The 23,451-nt window shown below is 38.9% G+C and overlaps 1 pseudogene across 1 annotated transcript; it reads left to right on the top strand.

Moving 5' to 3' along the window:
* Positions 1 to 336: 336 nt before the first annotated feature.
* LOC144665273 (uncharacterized) lies at positions 337 to 5,893 on the top strand (annotated as a pseudogene). Its single transcript, XR_013572908.1, has 8 exons — positions 337 to 475; positions 624 to 898; positions 2,098 to 2,212; positions 2,879 to 2,992; positions 3,159 to 3,272; positions 3,702 to 3,791; positions 4,330 to 4,575; positions 5,483 to 5,893. The product of XR_013572908.1 is annotated as an uncharacterized LOC144665273 (transcript).
* Positions 5,894 to 23,451: the final 17,558 nt, after the last annotated feature.

The following is a 23,451-nucleotide window of genomic DNA, read 5'->3' on the forward strand; positions in this document are numbered from 1 at the left end:
TCAGAAAGACTTTAACCATATTCAGACCGGGCTTAATACGTCCACGATTACCAAATTCAAACTTTGGTACAAACAAAATTTGTCGGGACTTCTAGTAGAGTCAAACAATTTTTTTCAACCTAGTGCGACCGTTACCTTATTTAGGTGAGCTTTATTTTGTTTTAGAAGACTTCCCGTACTCGTTATTTATGCTATCCTCTTATTCAACGAAAACATAGAGGAATGATTTACCAGCTTTGTATTATCATAATTTTATTTGTTTTCTTTTCCTCCCACTCAGATGACCATAACAGGTGTAATTTTTAAAAGCCTTCTTATTTCACATTATAGACGTGCTAAGGACAAACTTCAATCAGACTTTATGCCCAAGTCTAAGGAGTTAACACCTCGGCAAAAATGAAACTCGGTCTGCAAAAATTAAGCAACTTTCTGCTTATCATGACGATCGTTGCCTCTTTCTTTCATTCTGCGAAAGGTAAGCGTGCTTTAGTTTTCCCTTCTTAGGCTCATCTTCGTTTTTCTAGACAACTTTGGGCGAAATTAAAAAATTTATCAAGGCAGCTGGAAAGGCGTCGTTTTGAATAGCTACTAAAAACACCTTCAATTATCTTCTTTTAACTAAGGTCGCAGTGAGGGTTCTTTCGAGGGAGCATCTTTTATCAACTTCAAGAAAGACGAGTTTTCATATCTGAACATCACCAGCATTGGTTCAGATCTTATCACGGACAGCATCGAATGTGGGTTTGCCTGTCTAGAAATCCCAACGTGTTTCTCTTACAACCTGGCTGCATTTGCTGATATCAGCGAAAAACTGCTGTGTGAACTGCTTCAATCTGACAAGTACAACAACTCGGACAAGTTTGTCGTCAGCCCACTGTTTCATCACTACAGTATCCCGGTAAGTACCTTATTCTTACGAATATTCGCGCCTACTTAATTTCGCGAAAGTTCAAGAGCCGAATTTCGCGAGTATTATTTTTTTGCGATTGCAAGAATAACAAGAGCAAAAAGTGTATAAAATTTGGCGATTTTGTCAGTTTTTTTATGGAGCAAAGACTGAGGAACTACTGGAAGTGTACAAAGGTCTGGTTCAATGTCACTACAAGGAGCCTGCAAACGAAAACTTTGGTGACTGTACTTAAGAGGTTTTGGCCAATTTACAAGAGCGAAACAGTAATCAGAGGAAGGGTGCTAGTCAAAATCAAGACGGAAAAATATTTTCAAGAGTGACTAGTTGCAGTTCTAAACATTTTTCCCTTTTGTTGGGTATAATAATTATGGTAATAGTTTTCGCGTGTTTAAATTTTGCGCAATGTTTTCTTCGCGCCTACTAAATTTGGCGATTATTTTGAAATCGCGAAAATCTCGAAAATTAGTACTCGCGAAAATTAGTAAGAATAATGTAACGCGACTTTCTAAATGTGCATTATATATACAACAAGTAACAACCTACATTAAGCAGGCTGGTGGTGATATTATATATATATATATATATATATATATATATATATATATATATATATATATATATATATATATATCACCACCAGCCTGCTTAATGTAGGTTGTGTTCACTATTGGCATTTTGCTTCGCTCACTGCTTGCAGTTTGAGCACTCTCGTGACTCCACAATGCAATCCAACAATGTGTAACCGTACATCCTGTGCCCAAGTTCAGGAGTTGCCATAAAGCCATTATGGTAATAACCGGGAGGGCACATTGTATACATTTGTATATATATATATATATATATATATAGTTTATTACCGGCCGTTGTTAAGGGCACTTGGGAGAAAATATATAAACATGCTGGGCAAAGAAGACGTAAACGCCGAGAAGACGATATCCTCTGAACACGTTTTTGAGATAGGAATTTGTTTATAAATTTGGATGTGCGTGTGTGTACATTTTTCCCTTTGACGATATTGATTTTGTTGAGACTGCCAGTGTAGCACTGAACTTCAGAACCTAGTTTCATATTGGAGGGTGATCGCCTTTGTATTCCAAATTCAGTTCTAGAGCGCAGCGGCACTATTCCCTGAAGGTTCGAGTGTCCAATTTTGCTGCTCCGTCCTAACTTCTCGTTTTGTCTTTCAGTCCCCATGTAGCAGTTGGCCTTGCAAGAACAATGGATCGTGCATATCACAGTACGAGAAGAAAAGCTATGCGTGCCATTGTGTGAAGGGATTCACAGGGAAACATTGCCAAACAGGTAATGAAGTTTTCTGCTGTTATAGTTAATATTATGCAGAAATGAGTATCGAAGGAAACTTAATGCCATGGTAAAAGTTTAAAACAACGGAATCGTGCCCATCGAGATAGGTCGGTCGAAAAAAAAAACTTCTGAACCAAATAAGATGTCTTTTCTAATAGGCGATAAAACAAAATAAGAAAAATGCCATGCAAAACTTTCCAAAGAGGTCGGACCGAATTCATAGTTATGTACTGTTTAGTGCAGCTTGACACGCCTTACCATTGCAAAGTACAATTTAATTGCAGAAAAGACCTCGAGGAATATTGATCACGTTATATGCCTGTTCCGTACTACATAAGGCGCCTGAAGGGGTAAAATTGAAACTGCATGGGATTTAGGCAAATCTTCACTGGAAAAATAGAATTTGGGTCACTGGAACTGGGAATCACAAACAAACATTAATGTAACTGGGACTGGCATTTGGGAGCATTTGGGAGAATAATAGGTAGGCAAATGGGATTTGGATAAAATTTGGACTGGTGAATTGGATTCATAGCCTCTTCCCCCCTTCCGTGCAGTTGAGTACGCTTGCAACTATATATCATGTGGTTCCGTCAAAAACAAAAAGATGTATGAGCGAGGGAGAGCTCAGTTTTTAACAGTGTGTGTTTATTACAGTGACAGATATCAACGAGTGTGAGAGCAGTCCTTGTGTTAACAACGGAACCTGTACTGATCTGATCAATGGTTTCAACTGCAGTTGCCCACCGGGATTCTCCGGGAATCGATGCGAAAAAGGTCTATATTTTTCATTTTTTTACCTATTTATAGCCCCTTCTCCCTTCCGTACAGCTGCATATGCTTGCAGCTATAATATTATATCATGTGGTTCCGTCAAAAACAAAAAGATGTATGAGCGAGGGAGAGCTCAGTTTTTAACAGTGTGTGTTTATTACTGTGACAGATATCAACGAGTGTGAGAGCAGTCCTTGTGTTAACAACGGAACCTGTACTGACCTGATCAATGGATTCAACTGCAGTTGCCCACCGGGATTCTCCGGGGATCGATGCGAAAAAGGTATCTATATTTTTCATTTTTTTAACCTATTGCCTTTAACTAAACTAAATGGGGCAAACAGAAGGTACCTAACACGGCGATATTCCGCAAGATTGGGCAGAACAATTTTTTCAGTATTGTTTCAGTATTGAACAAATTGTCAACGAAAAATAGTTTACAGCTAAAACCACGATTGTAATTATACAGCGCTTTGCAGCGAATCTTGACAAGCAACGTATATATCGCAGAAGGTCTGTTATGTACGGATGACAGATATTTGATGACGTTGTGCCCATGGATGAGCTTCGTAACAATTTCTGGAATTATAGGGCGAAAAATTATTTTGTCAATTTATCAATGGTTGTAACACTTAATAAATGAGCGCTTTGCGAACCTGTGTGATAAGTGCATTGACGTTGAGTTCTGACGTTATGCATGTTTCAATTGCAGATGTAGACGAATGCGTCGAAGACTTGCATGCTTGTGACGACAGTAGCTACTGCACCAATAATGTGGGATCTTACACTTGCAAAAGTCACCGTGAGTCTCAGATTGTATAATTTCCAGTATTTTCATTTCAATACTAGTAATTCCCACTACTTTTCTCTCGTTACTACATAACTTTAAAACGGAAAACCCTAAAACGGATTTGTGCACCTTTGCTGACGACATTCTGTAGACTGCAAAACAGTCGTATCTTTTGCGAACGCGCTCGGTCTTCGAACGAGGGCGAGAGAAAGACTGGAGAGCGTGCGAGGCTCGCGAGACGGTCGGCGCTTAACGCCTTCTATAAGCGCTTTTTCCAACGGCTTTAGAGCGCGTTTTCCAACGACTTTTGACAGAAAACGACTGTTTTGCAGTCTAACATTCTGGGAAGTATCAGGTTGTTCAACTTTTAAAATCCCTTTGAGTTAGAGCATAAGACGGACGACTCAGCAAAAAAATACTCGTATTTTCTTGTAAGTTGATTTAGGGAATAGGTATCTGCCATGTCACTCGATCCTTTAGACTGAGGACACAACTATGGGTATGTGTTTTTAAGCATAATTTCCCTGCACCTTTTGCTTCGTTTGACTAGGTGGCCTTGGTACGTCCATTATTCTTGGCAGTCCGCTCGAGCACGACAAATATTTGGAGACGTTGATACTTTATTTAGACCCTGTCCTGACGAACTCTAGCAAGTTCGTGAAGTGTTATCATGGAAAGACTGATGGTTGGGACACCACAACGTTTCACTCCAAGTGTGATGGAAAGGGTCCAACAGTCACTATTATTAAAGCCGAGGACTACGTATTCGGTGGATACACCGACGTGTCTTGGCATAGTAAGTAATTACAAATAATCAACCATTGAACTTCATTGACACAGTATTTCGTCAATTAAGGGCCTCAGTCATAAGCCTCTTGATAATCATCGAAATTATCATTACCATCACCACCATTACCGCCACATTCATCATCACATTCTCTTCCTTCTCTTCACCTTTATTGTCATCAATAATTCTTCCCTTCTCAATTCTGAAAAGTGCATTTATGCCTTTCTCCCCTCCCCGGGCGCGGAGGAAGGAGGCGCGGTGGCCTAATGGTTAGCGCGTTCGCTTCCGAGTCGAACGGCCCGGGTTCGAGGCCTGGCCGGGGCGCTGCGTTGTGTTCTTGGGCAAGACACTTTACTCTCACAGTGCCTCTCTCCACCCAGGTGTACAAATGGGTACCGGCGAATTTACTGCTGGGGGGTAACCCTGCGATGGACTAGCATCCCATCCAGGGGGGAGTAGCAATACTCCTAGCCGCTTAATGCTACGGAAACCGGGATAAGCTCCGGCTGTATGAGCCTCATGGCTCGGACACAGACTTTACCTTTTTTACCCCTCCCCGGGCTAGGGATTCACAAACTAATGGGCTGCATACCCGCGCTCGTTTACTGGACACTCGACTAAAGACAGACAATTTCACATGGAGTAAAATGGCTAAGGGCAAAGACCCAAAGCCGATTTAATGATTAAAACATTCTTGAATAAATTACAAAAACAATTGGTTCTATAAATTGTGTTGAGCCCAGTAAAGGTGAGGGCACAAAAACGCCGAGAAAACCAAACTAACAATACCACAGGAAACAAAGTGGACAGGACAAGGGGAGGAGGAGGGACTTTGAAAAACGAACGTGTCATCCAACTGTTTGCAGTTGTATTTTAAGCTTCTTTGTCTCACTTTGCATCTCTCTCTTTTTGTCAGGCTCTTGCAGCTACTCCTCGGCAGCCAAGGCATTCATTTTCTCCTTGTACAACATCAACGGATACGATCCTGTCAAACTGTCGCAGTACCAGTACCCAGACAGAGCTATGTTTAGCTGCTCCAGTTACGGACCCGTCTTTGGAAGCGACTTAGTTGGTCATCACGACATATACATACCGGACAATGCAGCCAACAATCAAGATGCATTCACCTACTGTGGCTCAACCTACTCTCTTCCCCGGGATATTCAGCTGGTCTATGTCCATTTTTTGCTGGAGGCAATTATTTCACACCGACAGATATTGAAGTGTTTTACGAAACGACGTCTTAAAACGGAGATCATATGACATCCTTTACATGTACTGAACATTTATCCTGCGAAATCGCTCGGTATATCGCCTGATACTTAGCCGTAGTCTGAGTTGGCCAAAATCAGACGTTTTTTTCGCAAGATTGAGCAGGGTAATTTTTTTCTTATTCAACAAATTGTCAACGAGAGCTATTTAAGTGCTGAAAATACTGCTAAAAATATATGCACAGCTTTGCAACACTTCGCACAAATATTGGCAGCCTACGTATATCGCAGGATATCTGATATGTAGGGATAATACGGACTTCCTGACCGTATATGGGCATCGTGACAATTTGGTGAATAATCTGTAGCGTTTTATTACTGTTGGCTGATTTAGCAAAGGAAGTAACATAAGTTGCCAAACTACCGTAGATCTTAGAGCACAATTCTTGCTCGTCTTCTTTAACATATTAAGCTACAAGAAACCATAACATTTTAATTGCCAAGGAAATACGAGTTACATAACGTCAATTAGACTTTTGCATGGCAATCGCTCTACGAACCGTGTGTATGTGACGGAACCTCGCCCTTTTTAGATCAGTTTACATGTACTTAAATCGCCTAAAATAGCGTTACCTATCATATTTAGACCATTGTAAATAAGCACTTCAGTTAGATTATGACTATAATTACTCAATTTTTAAACCCTATTAATCAAATAAGTTACAGAATCACCTAAAACTGCGCGACCATACAACTAAAGAACGGTTTTTATATAACAGAGTATCGCCTTAAATATCGAGGCCTGGTTTGTGTGTAACACAGTCAGGTCAAATAGCGAAACTCAACACCTTTAATCCAGTTTGAATGTCACATAATCACCCAAAATATCGTGACTCAGTGCCTTTCATCCTGTTTATACGGCAAATAATCATGCGCTCACCTCAAATAGGGTGACCAAGCCTCTTTAAACAAGTCTGTGTGTAACATAATCAATTCATCTAACGTGTCTTTAAACCAGTTTGTATGTCACATAATCACCAAAAAACTCGTTACCTATCCCTTTAAACGAGTTTGTATGTAAAATAACCACCTAAACTAGCTGATTAAGCCGCTAAAATTAAGCTGAAGACTGTTTAAGGATGTATTTGACTTGTACTTTTTACATTCTATTCCCTTGTAAATTTTAATCATTATTGTAAAGCGCCATGGACAGCTTGTGGAGTACGGCGCTATATAAATGAATTTCAATTTTCAATTTTAATTTAGTATAGTTTGTATGTCACAAAATCACGTCATATAGAGTGACGAAGCCCCTTTAAAACAGTTTGTGTGTAACATAATCACCTCAAACAGCGTAGCCCAGTCGCTTTAGGCCAGTTTGTATGTAGCGTAATCACCTCAGAGGCATGACTAAGCCTTTTAAAACCAGTTTGTTTGTACAACACAATCACCTTTAAAAGCGTGACCCAACCGCTTTAGGCCAGTTTGTATGTAACACAATCACATCAAATAGCGTTGTGTGACCCAGCACCTTTAATCCAGTTTGTATGTCACATAATCACCTCAAATACCGTGGCCAAGCCACTTTAAACCAGTTTGTATGTAACATAATTAACAGCGTGACCAAACACCTGTACATGCACCGTTGACATATTGTTGAAATATTGACATTAAAATGGTTTATCACAGACTTATGTTTATTGCTTGTTAGACGCTTTGGCGAGATCGGTGTTACACGCTACTTTAAAAAAAAAAACGTATCGCGAGGTCCGTGCGCGTGACCAAAGAAACGTTACTCTGTGAATATATTATGCTCGCCCGATGCATTTGTTGGCTTCTGGTATTGTGACGTTATTGTTCCCAGCGTTTGGGCCTGATGTGGCTAGAGTTAATCTTACAGAAAGAGTATCCTGTCTAGAATTATTCTACACTGTTCGACACGATCTCTAAAAAAGAAATCGAACAAATACAATGACTCGGTATTAGCGACTCACTGGTTAAAGACACGTTCTCATAGGGAAGAGTTCTTCTATGTCGTCGTAAAGCCCTTTAGTCGGTACATTTCTTTCTGTCGTCGGCTGTGCTTCACTTTCCAGTTTTGCAGCAAACACCTTATGTTCCAGTTACTATTAACTCTCAAATAGGAAATCTTTATGAACATTAATTTCCCATTCCCAGGGCAAGCCGAAAATTTCAGAAAGCAGAGGATAAGTATGATGAATATCACTATGACAAAGTTGTCAATTTTCGAGTTTACTTTTATCCTCAGTTACTTTTCCCCGTACGGGAATTTCTCCTTTTTACAACATAGTAACCTGACCTGGCATGTCCTTCAAAAAATTATATTTTATCCAGTTTGTAGAAACTTTCAACAAAGAGAAAAACTGAACCAAAATGAAAATATTTACACGGATTTAGACAAGTGTTACTTTTTGAAATCATTAACAGGTGCCAACTCACATGGCAAAAGAACAAAACGCTGTTTCATTCCTGCATGTTTTCCTTGTCGTCGATCCGCTTTGAACAATGGTAGTATATAATCTCCATTTAAACAAAGTGAAAGCATCAAGCCAAACAAAATAATTATTTGTTGACTGGAGTCAACAACACAATCTTTTGTTTGAATGGCATGGAACCGCGAAGCTCTAAATTATTTACTATGACAAACCAAATTTGTCATTAATTATATATCGAGCGAGTGGTAAACGCTAGTTAGATATCAATATAAAGAGAGGCGACATAAGTTTATTCAGAATGGAACATTATTTCCATTCATCTCCTCTGGCTTTCAAAATGGATCGAACGGTGTTCTTACTTATGTGCACTACCACTTTCGTGGTGCTTCTACAAACATCTGCACAATCACTTCAAGGTAAGTAATACCGCGTGATTAATTTTGCAGTATAGCTGTGAAAAATGAAAAGAAGTAAAACGCTATAAGATAAAATATATACTATATACAAGGCTAAAAAGAGTTAAAAATGTTAAAATTAAAATGATAAAACCAAACGTTTTTGGCTGTTTGCCATCATCAGGGTTGGAGATAAGTTACATAAGTTAGAAATCACAAATATTGTTTTCTTTCTGAAGCTCTTAGAGTTCTCAGAAGAAGGTGTTGGGATAATGCAAGCTAGCCCAAAACTATTTATTCAGTCGAGTAGCGATTTTTGGTTGGCACATATTACTTGATTGATTCTGTAGGAGTAAACATGTTATCGGCATACTTAAACACTGCTCTTTCTAACAATGTGCCTATAATTTTGATATTTGATAACATTTTTTCCTAAATTTGTGAAATAAGCCTTAGAGCTCTCAAGATATTTGTCTGCAGGTTTAATTACAATCATGGCCGTACAACTCGCTTTACAAATACCAGGAAAAGAGCCGCCGAGTCGAGCATTTCTAATCACCACCTCTTCTACAACTGGAATGAAACTTTTTGCTTGATAAAATATTTAAGATCTCTGGCTTTGGTGTGTCACCTTCCAAACGGGCAATTTGCCACTTTACCAAAATGAAGTTGAAAAGCGACTAGCAAATGCATTTGCAGAGCATTTGCAGTCTTAACTTAGCCTTATTTTTGTGCAGCGAGTTGCATGGTCATGATTGTCATAAAACTTGCAGATACAGACCTCTAAAGCTTATCAGTGAGGTTAAAAAACCCAGCGTCGGATTTCAAAACCATGCCTATTTTAGTAAACATGTTCCTTGTTAAAAATATGGAAATATTGTTTCTTAAAAATCCACACATTAGTCATTAAGGAAATCAAAACACAGAGAAATTGTCATAACTTTCCTGCTTAAAAGCGCGACTCAAAAATGTTACCAGCGTGCAAATAAATAGGATCAGGCCACCTAAGATATAGGTGTAGCGGCGTAATTTTTATATCAAGTTGTCAACATCGTGCAGTAAAAGGTAAGGTGTGACGATGCCTGATAAAAGATATTCGCAATAAACAAGAACGGTCAGGTACCGATTATGGCACACTCTTTGGTAGTTATTTCGCGCCTTCTAGATGCTCGCTACGCGTAGGTACAAAACATGTAGAGTTAAAAAAGAATTTTAGCGTAACATGAAGGTGTACTTGTCAATTATTTGAAATAAACGATTCTGTAGTATACAGTATTTTAAACAAAAGTATGCTTGACGGGATGCACACCAGCATTTAGGGATCGTTTATATTAAGGAGTTCGCACTTTTCTCAACATCACCAAAACAACAACTAACTTTATTCAGTACTATTATCCCACAATTTATGGACACTCGTCCGGGAAATTACTTAATCATCTTACGTAAAGGGACTGTGTCACGGCTGAGTTAATTTTTAATTGTTTTAAGTTTTGCCAAATACTTCCTATGAAAGTTAATGTTTGCAAAGAAATTACTCCTATGTATCCAAATGACAAAACCATAGCTGCATGGCAACCAAATGTGTCCCCCGAGCGCCATAATGTAAAGTTACAAGCAAACGTGACTAACTTTGAACACTGTTCAGCTCAACAATACCTTATTTATTCGATTAAACGCCGCCCTTGAATAAACGCCGCATTTTAGAGCAGAAATATTAATAAACGCCGCCCTCGAATAAACGCCGCATCATGATGCGGCGTTTATTCGTATTATAGACTCAAAAGCAAATACAGTATACAGTAACTATCAAGTTTGAGCAAGCGTAAAATAATTATTTTCCTTGATGGTAACAATGTTTTAAGATATTGAAAATGAGTTTTTAGACAAGTACTACAACATGTTCCTGTTTTCAAAGTTCAAATGTTCAAATGTTCAAAGTTCAAATGTTCAAATGTTCAGTTGTTTGCAAGAAGTAAATCGAATTTTAAATAAACGCCGCCCTCGAATAAACGCCGCACAGGAATAGCGAAAAATTTAATAAACGCCGCGGCGTTTATTTGAATAAATACGGTATTTCAAAAACCCATCTTTGATCTCGTGTGGCGTGAAACTCCGAAATTCAAAATGCTCTATCTTAAAGACGGCGAATGTTATCAAGCTAAAAAACTTCAACAAGATATACATTTAAGACGTCGAATAGCCAGTAAAGGAGAAAAACTCAGGGGTTTTGTGGTTCTGGGTTTTAGAATTTTGATGACGTCAGGTGAAAACCAAGAATATTTATAGCCTTGTTTTGATTTCTCTCAAGATGTTCAAAGATAGAGGTTTTCCATGGGTTAAGTTTCCTATCACTAATTTAAATCAAATATCGGCGAATTCGCAGTGACGTAGCTTCTTTAAACAAAGAAACACAAGTGTAATTTTAAATTCAAAACCATTTTTATTAAAGTCTTTAATTTGAAGTTGATAATAATAATAATAAAGACTTTATTTAAAATGAGGGTAACACTAAATAGCAAAGCTAACAAACCTGTGGCCCTCCCTAAAAATTACACTAGAATATTATAAAAACACTATATACATTGAAAATTGAATACGAATATGCATAATAGTAAACGATATATGAAGCTAAAAAGCTAAAACTATACAATAAAATGATGTAAAAGCTGCTGCTCCGAAAACACCCGATGTCTGAGAGATTCTTTAAAGGGCTTCGGCTGTTCGATTCGCCTTTTTGAGATAGGGAGAGCATTCCAAAGGCGGGTGGCAGAAACAAAAAAAGTGCGCCCGCCTTCTGTCTCCCTTCTGAATTTCGGGCAGCGCAAGTTAAAATAAGCGTAGCGAGTGCTTCTTTTGTTTGCTTGGCTATTTAACACAAGTTGGTCGCTTAAAAAGGTAGGGACGTTTCCATAGATCCGTTTGTGGACTAGCGCGCATTTGTTTATATTACATTGTTCGTGTACTGGGATCCATCCCAGTCTATTAAAAAGTTCCACAGATGATGCACGCGGTTCTGCAAAGAGAATGACTCTGGCTGCGCGCTTCTGTAGTTTAAGAATTCTGTTTAGACATTCTTTGTTGCACACCGACCATACTATGCTACCATAATTTATAATAGGTTGTATTAAGGCGTTATAGTATTGTTTGCGTTGTGCTAACGGCAAAAACGATCTTATTTTTCTAAGAATTGCAATACGGGAGGCCACTTTTTTACACGTCTTTTCTACATATTCGTTAAACGAAAGTTTGCTATCTATGTCAAGTCCAAGTAATGTTGCACTTGATACATTATCTAATGCTGTGGCGCCGTTTCCCGCCTTAACGCACAGTTCAACACCTGTCTTAGGAGCAAGGCGATTGCCAGTGATCATCAAGACCTTCGTCTTCTTCTCGTTTAACAAAAGCTTGTTCGCGTTCGCCCAGGACTCAATCTCCCCTACCGACGTATTGAGAGAGTCATTGAGAAGATGCAGATTGGCGACGTCAGCTGCGGCACAGACAGTGGTGTCATCAGCATATAGGTCTACTTGAGTTGAAACGTGTAGTGGCAAATCGTTTATGAACAATAGGAAGAATAGCGGTCCTAGTATAGATCCTTGTGGAACCCCGTAAGCCATATGCATTTCCGAAGAAACTTCACCGCCCACTTGTACCACCTGTTGCCTATTTGAGAGATATGAATGGCACCACACTAGCTCTTTGTTAATAACCCCATACACCTCTAACTTCCGTAGTAGCAGTTCATGGTCCACCATGTCAAATGCCTTGGTATAGTCCACAAGTACCATACCCGACACCTTATCATTGTCGAGATTGAATAGTAGTTCATCCACTATCTTGATCAGAGCTATTTCAGTACTATGATGTTTCCGGAAGCCAGATTGCCTGGAGTAGAGAAGGTTGTTGTCATTCAGATAAGTATACAAAGAATCGTGCATGTGCCGCTCAATGACCTTGGACAAGACTGGGAGAATCGAGATAGGACGGATGTTGCTTGGATCAGTTCGATCACCCTTCTTGAATAGCGGAGTGAAATGCACTATTCCGGCTTAAAGACTAAAAACTCGTCATTCGCGAAAATTAAATAACTGAAGCATGAATCATCGATTCGAATTCTTTAATTATATTCGGCAAATATTCCTTGCCTTGCATTTGTCATATTTGTGCGTAGATAACAATTATTAAGAACATGCCTGCAGAAAACCCTGCCGTTGAATCCTTTTTCCCAGCCCAAATTTTTCCTAATTCCCAGTTTACAGCTTATGTTTTTCTGTTTGTTTTTTTTTAATCGCAGTCCCATTTTTTATTCCTAGTCTCAGTTACCCAAATCCAATTTTCGCAGTGAAAAAAATGAATCCCAGTTTCAATTTTACCCTATTATGCCCCCTTGACTAAGTTAGTCAATTTATTGTTTGTGCCAGCGAGCATTTTTTGTATACTGTCGCATCTCCTTTGCCGTATTAACCAGTTTTCATCCCCATATTTCTTAGAAAATTGTCGAGTCATCAAATTTGTAAATACAATTGATGGAAGCGCCTTGGATGGCCATGTGATTGAATCCATGAGAGCGACAAGAATCGACGTTTGTGACGTGCAGTGCTTCCTTAACCATGATTGTGTTTCCTACAACTTTGGACCAAGTGACACGAATGATAATAGTAATATATGCCAACTCAACAACTCCACGGACCGCAACAGACTGAAACCTAAAGCGATGTACACATACGTAGAGACAGAGGTAAGCTGTCAGCGGCAGTAAAGCGATCACCACAATAATCTCAACGCGGATAGGGTCTGAATTCGCATAAACACAAAACTTAATTTCAACATGGCGGCCAAACCAAACCAAAAGGTCTGCAAAAACTTATTTTTGTCAACAATTATACACTATAAGTACGCAACACGTACAAGTCAATGCGAAACAAAGTAGGTACGACTTAAAGTCTGCAGTAGTCAATGTAATTGCAGTCGCGACAGTCGTGGTGTGACTTTTGTAGTAGTTGTAATATGTGGTCACTCTTTTGTGTTTTTATTCATTGGTGTTCTCGCTTTTTGTTTTTAGAACGCTTGTAAATCAACTCCTTGTTTAAACAATGGCAAGTGTCAGTATGGATTCACAGACAAGACGTACCGTTGCTTGTGTTCAGATGGCTTTGAAGGAGAATTGTGTGAAAAAGGTGACTTAAACATACTGCTGGTTCCTTACAACTATGACGCTATGAATCGTAATTTTTTTGCGATGCAAGGCATTGCCTTGAAATGGAAGGATACGTTCAAAATACTAGTTTAAGCAAAAGTATCCAAGATCGCTTCTCAAGCAACATTTTGCTCGTTTCAGATTGCTTGTGGTCCATAAATCAGATTTATATAGAAAAAGCATATATAGAAGGACAATTTCCTTTTTTCGACGTTTTTGCTTGTTTACAAGCTAAAAACGTAGAATAGGGGTTATGTGAACAAAATTTGGAACCACATATTTGTAAACTCTCAAGGGACTTTTTTAATTTCTCAAGGGACTGTTTTAATTTCTCAAGGGATTACTTTCCGCTGTGGGTGATCACTTGCGATCTCATGGAAAAAACGTGACTTGTCACATTTACAAACGTTATATAACAATTTTAAAAGTGACATGTCAGCTTTCTTATCTCAACGCACGTGTGTCTGAAAGGCGATCTATAAAAAGCGTCGCACAAACAATGGATTGCGTAACTAAAACACGAATAAATAATCACTAGCACTTACATCGTTTAAAAATTACAAAAGTCAAAAATAAATCATACCAAAAAACTCGCTCTTTTCAAAGATATTATTGAAGTTAAAACAAATGCAAGAGATGGGGGCTTCTTTTAGCTTAGGAGCGGTTAAAAATTAGGCCAAATTTGGTCGCTACATCAGCCTAGGTCGTTAGGGACGAGACCTCGCGTTGACAGAAATGTGCATGAATCGGCTTTACAACATGCGATCGTATCTACGCAATTCAAGTGGAATTTCAGTCAAAGACAGCAAAATGCTTTCGTATTTCATCTTCAAATATAATTCGAAAGCATTTACTGTATATATGGCTTTTGTTTAATCCTGAGTCTTGATATCCGACCCTCGCAGAGCCTAGACAAAGCGCAGCTTGAGTGAAACAATTTGTTTACGCCGCAATTATATGCGCAATGTTTTCTCTGACAGTAGTCGGAAATATCCGTATTTTTTTCGTGCTTTTTCGTGGAGCAATTGTACATAACGATACGGCCTTGAACACATTGAACAGCGGTCTACCTATAACAATTCAAATATGGCGTCGCAAAAACAAAGCGTCGAGCGCATATTTTGCTGTTTCATTTGCTAATTTCGCTGCCGTAATCGACTGCCTCGAAAGGTCCTTGCAATTGTAAAGTATAGAATTGTCAGATCTCGGTAAAATTTGCACTGTTTATTTGTGTAATGTTAAGGAATATGTGTATAAATACCCAGCGCGGACGAGCCATTTTTGACAAAATTATATGGCTGCATTTCCTCCGCGAAGATAGGAAATTGTTAAACTAAACTACAAAGAAACTGTAATGATAAGTTCGAAGAACAATGCACAGGATAAACCTTCGACTCATACTTCATGCAAAAACGTCGATATCTCGAAGAGACTTTGATTATTTACTAACTTGCCTACAGGTTAGGCAACAATGGAAAAGTGGTAAACCAGAGAGTAGAAAAACAAAGTTCCCTGCATATAAAATTCAACGAAAAAAGTTTAATTCTCAATATGGCTCCTATAAAAAGAAGTCCAAGAGCCCGTTACGTATCGCATTTAACCAAAGCAGTTGCTAACTAATATTCAATCAATGCCATTTTGTGATCTGTAAGTATATTTTTGTGTATTTGTTAAATATCTATAGAGACAAATAAACCCCATGTATTCACAGATATTGATGACTGTGCCAGTGGCCCTTGTCAGAATGGAGCATCGTGCAGTGATAAAGTGAACGGATTCAACTGTAGTTGCCAACCAGGATTCAGTGGAACTCAGTGTGAGATAGGCAAATAAGTTTGCTTTTAATGAGTGTAGTTTTTTTTGCATCTATGGAGACAACTGCAAACATTCGTTATTTGCAGATGTTGATGACTGTGCCAGTGTTCGCTGTCAGAATGGAGGATGCTGCATTGACAAAGTCAACGGATTCAACTGCAGTTGCCAACCAGGATTCAATGGCAGTCACTGCGAGATCGGTAAAATGCTTTAAATAATGCAGAGTGACAGTAATTATTGTGCAACAATAAGAATTTATAGACTGACGTAAGTTGCAATTGTCCACCTCCACGAAATCAGATATCCGGAAGATTAAAAAGAAATGGTAACCGTATAGCCATGAAAATCCTAGAATGCAGTGTACTTAACCTTTCGCTATAAAACTTTCGAATGCCCAGAAATTCCACCGAGATCGAAAAATTGTTAATAATAATCTCACCAATCCCCGAAATGCAGTTGACGTCTCAGCGAAGGAGATATACAACCATATTTTACAAGGCCTGGTATTTTCGTGACATGACATACTAGGTCGTATAGTGTGATCATCCGGGTGAGAGTAGTTCTGAGAAGAACTGTTGTTGGTGACTGATGTTTCGACAACCAAAGCGGAAGTCATCTTCAGAGTCAAGTGAAAAGTTGCTGTCAGTCGATGATGTTATAAGTCTGGTCCGTTGATAGTTAACTTTTAACCAGGAGCAAAATAAAGCATTCACACTAACTGAACGCTTGCTTTAAATAGATGTCGACGAGTGCACCAGCAATCCTTGTCTGAACAATGGAACCTGCGTCAATCGCGTAAATGGATTCAACTGCAGCTGCGCGCCTGGTTTCAATGGAACGTATTGTGACACAGGTGAGCCTATTTTGTTTCAACGGCAATATATCGACGCTGAAACACGACTGGTACTGGTGAATTGTTAAGCGGCCTTCTATGGATAAACTAACATTGGCAACTCGTGTTGGCAAACTCCAAAACGTAGGCAAACTCATGCCTACACAAGTCAAACTCGCACCCAATCAAAACACACGCCATTATCCAACATGGCCGCCGTAGTGCAATGGCACCGGCGTAGGCGGTTGCTGCCTGTGTATTACTTTTACTTTGTGTTAATCACCTGAGAAGAAACAGAAAGCGTTAAGAAGAAATAGAAAAGCTGAGATTGAGACGAGACCGTACATTAGCAAAAATCTCTCCCTTCCCGCGTCCAATACGCTCGTCTGAGAACTTTGCACAGAAGAGCCGCAGCCTTCATTTTTTTTTTTTTGGCAAGTGCCACGCGGATCAATAGATCAATAGAGCGCGTAGTGTAATTACTGGTTAACCACTAAGCTTTTGGGATGCCAACTACCTTAACCTTTTGCCGGAACGAATCACGTGAGTTGCTCTTAATACAGTAAGTAAATAATGGATTAAAGAAACCAAAGACACCTCAACATTCCTGATGTATAAATAATTATTTCGTTACTTCTTTGCAGCAAAGAAAGGATCAAAATCCTCCGTCCCAGGCTCTTCGTGCGAAGATATTTTGATAAGCGGTGCATCTGAGGGAGATGGCGAGTACTGGATCAACCCTACCGACTCTGGGAACCTCTTTACGGTGTTTTGTGACATGAGTACTGATAAAGGTGCGTTTAAATAATATAAAGAGTCATTTAGTTCAATCACTCTAAATTCACTCTGCAGAAAGAATGAAACTATTTCCTTTCCGGCTCGCTTACGTTAATGTATGTTTTATTTTCAATAGTCCATTTTACAGTTGGCTGCCAAGTGACCTGGCCTTTGAATGGTAGTGAGGCTGGAGGTGACCTTGCATTGATACAAACCTCTCTGCATTTTTATGTAAATACAAACTTATAAGCATCATAACAACATGATTAACAAAACAAAAGCAGTGAGGTCTGTATCAAAACAAGGTCACCTTCAGCCTCACTTCCATTCAAAGGCCAGGTCACTGAGCAGACAACTGTAAAATGGCCTATTGATGTAGGCCCGGTGAAGGTGTCATAATCAAACAAAAAGAGTACATATGTGAACAGATAATGCAAGTTAACTGCTCTAGGATTCATGTTAACTCCTCCTACATTACCATTTCGTGTGAGTCGCAGTGACCCAATGATAAGCAGTTAACGCGCTGGACTCCGGATCGAGCGGTTCGGGTTCAAGCCCTTACCGGGGTCACTAAGTGTTATTCTTAGGCAACACACTGTATTCGTACGTTGCCTTGCTAAACCTAAGCGTGTAAGTGGGGGCCGACGAATTTAATACACGAGGTTACCCTACGATGGACTAGAATTCCATCCAGGAAGAAGTGAAAATACTCTTAGAAACTTTAACCGGGTAAACAGTGGCGCCTAGGGGTCCCTTTGGCCTGGTGAAGCAGACTTGATCTTAAACTTGCTAAATTTCTCTTTCAGGTGGATGGACACTGATCGGTCGTTTTCTGATGAGGGATGCAAATTCTATACAAGATGCGACTGTCAATTCGGAATCTTATAGAGAGATTCTTCCTAACTACAATTCCAATTATCAGTTCTTGTTGCGAAATGGCTTCAATCAGTTAAAAAGTGACATGGGCTTCACTCAGATCCGATTTTACTGTTTTAAAAAGAAGAGAGGCAAAGTGTTTCACATCATGACCAACAAGGATGCCAAAGGAACAAACGCGGTGAAGTTTTTCACAACTTCGGACACGATGCCTCAAGCTTGTGACTCTTTTACACGCCTCCCAGATGACAACTCAGCTCTGGCCAACAAATGTTGTGACTGGGGTTGGCAGCCTACAAACCGATGGGGACACCCGAGTAACCTTAATGATAAACGCCTCTATACAAGACCAATTTTGTGGGCATACAAACGCTACTTTTCATTTAGTGGTGACAACCTCTCCTGTGACGACAATACGGATGACCTTGCCATGTCCATTGGTGACATATGGCAGATTTTCGTACGATAAGTGAATAGGCGATTTGCATGATGACATCATTTGCCTACAACTACCAGAATCCTTCGCTTTTTCTTTTTATCATTCTAGTTAGAGCAATTGTTTTTTAAACCCCACGGCGGATTAAAAATTTAAATAACAAAAGAAAAGCGAAATGAATTCTGGTAGTTGTAGTCAAATGACGACATCGTGCAAATGTGCTATTAGTTACATTGCTTCTCGTGAACCGCAACCTTGCAATCAGAATTCTTCTTAGCAATTATTTTGCGAAATATCACGGAATATCACCTGATACTTAGCCGACGAAGCCGTAGGCCGGGTTCGCTAAAATCAGACCTTTTTCGCAAGATTGAGCAGGATAATTACGTTATTATTTAACAAATTGTCAACGAAAATATTTTACGGCTTATACACTTCGGACGAATGTTGGTAACCAACCCATATCACAAGGTTTTTCATTATGTACGGAGAATTTGTTGAATAATCAAGTAAGTCATTTTTGAGCACGGCTTGTTACTTATAAGGTGGCTGGGAAATTTTGCTGTAGGCATTTTTAACTTTGGTCACTAAGACTAAGACTAGAAGGCAGCACGTCTAATTTATTTGATTGCAATTTGCTTCACCCGTACAAACCGCTTACACAGTTGTTACACAAACTGTTTACTGACTTTTCCAAACTCGTAGGCTATACGTAGTCTATCTAGCCTATACGTTTTTTTTCTAAGTCAGTGATAGCGAGGGAATGGGAGCGAGTGTGCCAGAGCCCATACGTTCCCGTCGTTCAAATCATTCGCGGCTTAGAATTAATGCTCTCGACGAACTTAGAGAAAATCGAGGGTCTGTAAATAGACAACGAAATTCGCTACGGCGTTCAATTCACATTTTATCAATTTCTAATTGATATTAATTAAATATTTCACTTGCCTCCCGAGAATAACACAACAGTTGTTTTAGAATTTGCACTTTGTAACTTCGTTAACACAAATTAACATGTCAACTGAATACCTTAGTTGTTTGACACTCAAACGGTCACACATTCTCTAAGTTTAAACTTCTTTGCACAAGTAATGTAAATTTGTGAAATCGAAGGCGACGTATTTCGCCGCTGCTGTCGTAGTTGTTATTGTAAACCGGCTCTTCATGTTCCAGGGGAGCTTAATATAGCAGGGGAATGTACTGTCGTGAATTGTAATAAATGACGTGAATTGTAATACCTGTCGTAAATTGTAATAACAGTTGTCGTGAATTGTAATAGCTGTTGTAAATTGTAATAACAGTTGTCGTGATTTGTAATAACGCACCCATCGCAAATTGTAATAACATGCTGCCGTGATTTGTAATACTCCGAGCTGTCGTAAATTGTAATAACACATTGCCGTGTTTTGTAATAATCCTAAAAAATGAGAATTAGCAATCATACAGAAATCTCGTTTTTGTTTAATATTAGAAAAACAGTTAAAGATCTCGTAGCGTAAATTTATTTTACTGCTTGGTATCGTCATGAGGGTTATTCAGCATTATTAAACAACCTTTTCACTGGAACTGCGACAAATTTTCGGCTGTTCCGAAAACGCGGAGTGCGGAGTGCGGAGTGCGGAGTGCGGAGTCCGAAAATGCGGAGTCTGTAAAAAAATAAAAATAAAATAAAAATAAAAATAAAATAAAAAAGTGTAATAAAAAAATTAAAATAAAATGAAAAATATATAAATATTAAACTAAATATTAAAAAAATAATACACATTTTTGCACAGCTTCGCCCGAAGCAGTGAAGCGGATCGTTCAGACCGCGGCCATTTCTTTCTTCAAAAATGACTGCAGTTCACGTTTCACGAAATATTAACAAACAGTATTTCCAATTTTTTGGAATCACTACTCGTAAACTTCAAATAACTTTAGTTTCTTTTTTACCAAAGAGCCTAAAGCCATGTTGCCTCGTAAAAAATAAAATACGCCTGGCTTTCCAAGATCATGATACACAGGAAACCCTCTAAACTGAAGATCCATCAGCTACGTGGCACTTGTCAACTCCGCCTTCTAAACTTTTCGCATTCTAATTGACGAAGTTCATTTTTTTTAAAAAAAAAAATGTGTGACAACGATACGTTACGCAGACTTATAGTTATAGTGAAGTAAAAAAAAAGAGATTGGCCAATAAAAAAGCAAAAAATAAAACTTTTCAAAGAGTGCCAAAAAAGCCATTCAACCGCACTGCTCTGCTTGTCAAAACTTCCATTCATCTCGCCCGTCTTGGATCGATCTGTCACAGAGAGATGCACGCCTTGCGCGTCGTGTAGCCATGTCGGTCAGAGGACAAGGTTAGTAAATCGATTTCTTTGCAAGAAATGTGTATTTTTTTGATTGGTTTGGTTGAAATTTTCAAAGATGTTATGCTTACGTTCAGTTTTGAACTTCTTCTCAGATAAGGAACATCCACTGGTGATTAGTAGCGACAATGAGAGCTCTGACAGCGACAAAGCCAACGAGAAATCGTAAGTTTGTATATTCAGTTGAATGAAGTTGGGTACTTTTTCTAACTTGACGTTGTACACGAGAATTAAATCACTTAAATATGACAAACAGTACTTTATACTCTTGGTAATTCCGTTTGTTTTTTTCTTCCCGATCTAGTTCCAAGGAGTTAGATGTTGATTTGGTGATTTCTCCTCGTGGTATAAAGACAGAAGCAGTATAGAATTATCAGCGAATGAAAGGTACCATTGAGTTCTCAGAGTTCCATGTTTTAAGAACAAGCGAACAATTTATATGATATCAAGACGTTTAATAAATAGAGGCTAAACATCAAAGAACAGTATAAAACAAGGAATCCGCAACGACAAAATGAAACGAACTGAGTGCGAATCACGCGTCATGGGCATCCAACAGTCCGTTTCGGTGAATATCTGTTCGGAAGACCTATAATCGCCTACGATTTTCGGGTTAAAGTGTGATGAAAAACTTGAGGTTTCTACAGCTCAAACTTTCGTGACATGGGGAAAGTAATGCCTGCTGTTTTCGGACAGAGAAAAATGTCGTTTTGGGCACGAAAAAGGACCAGCCACGTTTTTCGAGAAGGCAACAGCGGCTCGTAAATTCGGGTAATAATATTTCGTTACCTAAAACTTTCTGAAGTTTGAAAGTTCAGCTTGCGTATCCGAAAAGATACACTTTTCTTAGCGTTTAAAAATAAGGCTTTAAAACGCACAAACGTAAAACGCACATAACGTAAAAACGGTGTTCCGACACCTATAGTAAAATTTTCTCGTTGGCTGCCCCTGACGCGTTTGCGAATGCAAAATTATTGGGGCCATGCTTGAAGCTCGCGTGTCGCGCCCGTTACTTGAATTTTTTCGGGCTTTCTTAGTACCTGTGTTTGTAGTCTTGCAAAACCAGAAATTGAGCTAATGACCTAAACATCAAAGAACAGCAAAAAACAAGTAATAAAGCAATCGGCAACAACAAGAGTGAGAACGAACGTGAAGAACTGAATGTGAGCCACGCGTTGGCGAGAGCCTGTGATTGAAAAAATTCTTGTGGGCCATGCGTGAGTTCTCGCGTGTCGCACCCGTTACTCGCGTCTTCGCGCGCTTTCTTACGCCCTGTATTCCTAGACCAGCAAAACCAAAAACGGAGCTACTGGGCACATCTAAAATTAATCATGATTACAAACCAACAAACTTCAATTTCTTTGAATCAACATAAAAATGATGGTAGAGGCCTAGCACCAGCAGCCATTGAGTTTAGTGTACTGTTTTATTTTTCTTATAGTCTTTTTAAGGAAAAACCTGTATCAAAATATACAATGTTACTTTTCAGCAACAGATGTGTCATTTGTAGTGAAAAGCAAAAGCTATTGCAAGCTTCACATAACCATTACCAGTTATCACGATTGTCCTTGACACAGACGTGTTTCCATGACACCTGAAATAAACGGTTCCCAGGTTCCGAGTTCCCAGCGAAAAGAACTTACAATCAAAAGAATTAGTATTCTTGCACTGAAAACATGATTTCAACCAAAAATGACATGTCCACAGATGGATGTAGATATCCACGGCACAAAGGCGGTTAAATGACTTTTGGGGAAATTTTTATTAATTTAGTTTTTGCTTTTTTATTAAGTGCTGCGGAGTAGCGTATCGTTGTTGTACATTTTTCTTTAATTTGAACTTCGTCTAGCATAAAAGGCGGAGTTGAAAAGTGCCACGTTGCTGATTGTTCTTTTAGAGAGTTTACTGTGTATTCGTGGAAAGCCAGGCGAAGCAACATGGCTTTAGGCTCTTTGGTAAAAAAGAAACTAAAGTTATTTGAAGTTTACGAGTAGTGATTCCAAAAAATTGGAAATACTGTTTGTTAATATTTCGTGAAACGTGAACTGCAGTCATTTTTGAAGAAAGAAATGGCCGCGGTCTGAACGATCCGCTTCACTGCTTCGGGCGAAGCTGTGCAAAAATGTGTATTATTTTTTTAATATTTAGTTTAATATTTATATATTTTTCATTTTATTTTAATTTTTTTATCACACTTTTTTTATTTTATTTTTATTTTTATTTTTTATTTTTATTTTTTTACAGACTCCGCATTTTCGGACTCCGCACTCCGCACTCCGCACTCCGCACTCCGCACTCCGCACTCCGCACTCCGCACTCCGCACTCCGCGTTTTCGGAACAGCCCAAATTTTCAGCAAAGCACGTTAAAAGGAAACGTGAGGATACACTGTGATTCCTCTAGTCGGTCCTTAATAAGTCATTGGTCTTTATTTTTGTAAGGGTAAAACGGTCCAATTTCAAATTTCATCTCCTTTTTTCGGTATGAACATATTTCCATGATTTTTAGCTCGTCTATAAAGTGTAAAGCCACTCCCCTTTTATCTG

This window comes from Oculina patagonica, chromosome 9 (genome assembly GCF_052425735.1).
Source record: "Oculina patagonica isolate OP01 chromosome 9, crgOcupat, whole genome shotgun sequence".
NCBI classification, from domain to species: Eukaryota; Metazoa; Cnidaria; class Anthozoa; order Scleractinia; family Oculinidae; genus Oculina; species Oculina patagonica.